The 3,651-nt window shown below is 52.9% G+C and overlaps 1 pseudogene across 1 annotated transcript; it reads left to right on the top strand.

Moving 5' to 3' along the window:
• Positions 1-2,589: 2,589 nt before the first annotated feature.
• On the top strand, positions 2,590-3,342 carry LOC149869798 (immunoglobulin kappa variable 1-39 pseudogene; annotated as a pseudogene). Its single transcript, XR_016440402.1, has 2 exons — positions 2,590-2,653; positions 2,948-3,342. The product of XR_016440402.1 is annotated as an immunoglobulin kappa variable 1-39 pseudogene (transcript).
• The last annotated feature ends 309 nt before the right edge of the window (positions 3,343-3,651 follow it).

Below are 3,651 nucleotides of genomic sequence, written 5' to 3'. Positions count from 1 at the left end.
GTGGGAGTACCCTGGATGTTCGGGAACCCGTGTTGGAGTCCTACGGCTACTGACATGGGGCTAAATCCTATTGCACCTGCATGCTCCAAAGTAGCACCTCTGTCACTTCTGAAGTGAAATCACTGTCACCGTTACACATTTGAATCCATTTCCCCATGTGTGGCCCCTGTGCTGTTGCTCTCAGCATGCTCAGGGGGCTGCATTCAGGGCCACACAGGCTCTGGCAGCACTAGGATCTGCCCAATACAGCAGAGAAGCACCTCGTTATTTTTCACCCCTTTTCCATAAGAGCATCATCCACACGATACACAAGGACCGGGGCCAGAGACCATTGCCCACTCTCTTCCAGGACAGTGTCTCTATCACTGAGCCCTCCTCCTTCTGGCCCCACAGGGATGTTGGCATCTCCACGGGCAGCCAGAAATGGAGGGATGGGTGTGCTGTGGCCTTTTGGACAGGGCATTTCTGTGGGGAGCAGGGGAGGCCAGGTCACAGTGCCATGAACAAAGATACCTCAAACCTGGGTCTCCAGGGCTTGTGCCCCACGCTCTCGGCTGTGGAGCTGGAAGGGGCTGGGCTGCCTGCTTCTGCAACAGCTTCCAGCCTCGATGGGCATTTATACACATACATTTTGGTTCTGTGACGTGCCACAGATCTGTCGCTTCGCAGCTGACTCGATTAATCTACAGGTCTGCTCTGCATCCAAGCTGATGCACACTGCGCTCCATTGGGTCCAGTTGTATCAGTGGTGAAGGGCAGCATGCAGGAAATGGTGGCCGTGCACGTTGGAAACAAAGTACCTTCTATGTGTTTTAGTTCGAAAGCAAGCTCCTGCTGTTTTCTCAGCACCGACACACATTTTGCCACTTATAAAACTGCAAGTTTCACAGAGCCGAGCTCTTTAAAAACCTCCTAGGACTGCGGTGCTTGCAAGTGTAAAAATGCCCAATGTCTCTGCAAGTTCCCCAGCGATACGCCCTGTCCGGGGTGCTCTATGCCACCCACAGCCAGTGTGGCTGGAGTGCGTGTTAGGAGAGCAAGCACAGCTTGGATGGGGTAAAACAATGGAAAAATACTGCAAATGCTGCCTAAGGGCCAACAAGAGTCATTTACAGGAGCAAAGACATGCCACATAGTGCAGAAAGGAGAATGAGGAGATATTTCCTCAAGGATAGTCCTGCGGGAGTAGTTCAGGGTGGAGACTGGGTGGGATCAAGGCATGGGATTGCCCAGATTAGTGGAAGCTAAAGAAGCCGTGGGAACTTTCTGAACTGAAATGTAGGCTTCCCAGTGAGCATAGGCCCCGGGGCAGGATGAGGGACATATTCTGCATCACATTGCTGGCCACGGTGTGCATACATCTCTTTTTAGACACCTAAATGTCGTTCCCAAATTCTCCTTTAGTCCTTGGAAGAGGGCTGGGACTCTGTTGTGTGCCTGGGCAGCGCTGGGCAGAGGGAGCCCTGCTCTGTGCTGGGACCTCTGACCTGGCACAAGGCCCCTCACATCATGTTGTGACTCAGCCTGGGTCTGTTTTATCGTATTTTGGGGAAACTGTGCCCATCTAGTTTTCTGGACGTGATTGGATGCTGCTAGACATGAGGCAGGAAAGGGTGAACTTTTATCCTGACTCAGCCACCAAGGACACTGGTATTGGCACAGGAATTTGAGCACTGGGAATGCAATAGGTTCATGGTCATGCAGGGATCCCCACCTGAGCCACGTCCGGTTCATGCCATGACTGGAAAGTCCTTGCAGACACCTGACATGTTCCAGGTGGGGATCAAAGAAACCCTGTGTTGGAGGGTGGTTTGAAAAGGGGGTCGGGGTGGTGTCATGGGAGGGCAGGACCCAGAGGCTGGGGGACTCCGGCCAAGGCAGCAGGGCTTCCTGGCTGACACAGGCTGTGCAGAGTCTGGGCTTGGGCCATCTCCCCAGGGCCCTGCTTGCTGGGCTACACCTGAGCAACACCTGCCGCCCTGCAGAGCAATGGCTGGTGCTGCGGTGCGTCCCCCTCTGCTTGCTCCATTGCATCTGGAGGCAGGGGCCCTTCTCATGCCGAGCTACTGGCAGGTCATGGTAGAGGGGATGTGCAAGCAATAGAGGGCGCTGGGAGCAGTGAGGATGGTGGGATGGGGGTGCCGGGTGAGATAAACCATCCTTAGAGAGCAGAGGAGACCCTGCCGCTTCAGCAAAAGAAACAACCAGACAGTGGCAGTGGTGAGGGAAAGGCTGAACTGCACCTGATAATAACTGACCCATGTGTAGACCGGTAGTGACTGTGCAGAGGGAAATGGGGGCACATGTACCAAAAAGGTGATTAGAGAAGTATCCAGACCCCTGCATAGGAAAGCCACAGGGATCTCTCGTCTGTGTACTTCTGTCTCTGCCAAGAAATGGTGATGCACCATCGATCACGGCTGTGTGTAGCCCCTGCCCTGCAGTCTCTGCCCTCGGTCCCAGGGAAGGCACACTGAGATAGAGCTGGTGCTTTGCATACGGCTGCCCCAGTGACAGCGCCCTGTTCCTCAGAGCAGCTATAAAGGGGCCGGTTTAACGCTTGGTGTCTCTCAGCTCCGTGTCAGTCGGTGCAGAAGCAGCAAGATGCTGTGGCAGACTCAGCTCTTCGGGCTCCTCGTGCTCTGGGCGCAGGGTAAGGGCAGCAGGACAGAGGTGTTTGAGAAAAAAAATTAGTTTTTAAAAATGCAGTGACTTTTCTGGAAGTAGATAGGGTGGATTTTTTTTTTCCTTCAAATCCTTAAATAAGAGCGGTTAATTCTTTTATCAGTTTTTGGGAGCTGAAGTACACTTTAAGTGTTATGAAAGAACATAGGAGGACAAACATACAAACAAAAATAGAGCACCGTTTCTCTTTCTTAATCATAGTTTCATTTTAATTATCTTATGCTAATTATTTGTTCCATGTTAATTGTTTCTCTCATTGCAGGCTCCAACGGGGACATTGTTGTGACTCAGACTCCAGAGTCCCTGGCCGTGTCCCCAGGAGACACAGTCACCATCAAGTGCAAAACCAGCTCCAGTGTTAGCAGCTACATGGCCTTGTACCAGCAGAAACCAGGGCAGGCTCCGAAGCTCCTTCTCTACAGCACAAGCAGCCGCCCCTCCGGGGTCCCCGACCGGTTCAGTGGCAGTGGGTCTGGCACCGACTTCACTTTCACCATCAGCCGGGTTGAAGCTGGCGATGCTGGCGATTACTACTGCCAGAAGCATTATAATACCCCTCTCACAGTGCTACAACCCAATACAAAAACCTGCCTGCTCGGTTCAGGTCCTGCTGTTCCCAGCACCAGCTGCTTCCTGCCCAGAGGCACAGGCCCGTGACTCGGCTGACACACGGCAGCACAGCCAAACGCTGCTCACATTCATACCCTGCACCCCCCACTTCCTTCACTCTGTCACAGCCCTTCCCCATCATCTCACAGCCAAGGACTCCTGATGTGGGTCTTTACACCCTCTTCCTTGTCATTGTGAAGTTCTTCTCCTTGTCGATACGAACATGCGATTTCCCCCCGGTGCCTGGTGCAATCACCCGATCTCCTTCTTTGTTCTTATCACCTTGAAAAGTCCAAACTTACTCCAGTGTTGGGGAGATTCGCCTTGATCTTTGGTGAGCCAAACTAAAATACGAGC

This window comes from Crocodylus siamensis, chromosome 2 (assembly GCF_052110815.1).
Source record: "Crocodylus siamensis isolate JL-2025a chromosome 2, ASM5211081v1, whole genome shotgun sequence".
Lineage (NCBI taxonomy): Eukaryota > Metazoa > Chordata > Crocodylia > Crocodylidae > Crocodylus > Crocodylus siamensis.
Note: the sequence above shows the minus strand (reverse complement) of the source record. Positions and strands in the feature narration are given on the sequence as shown.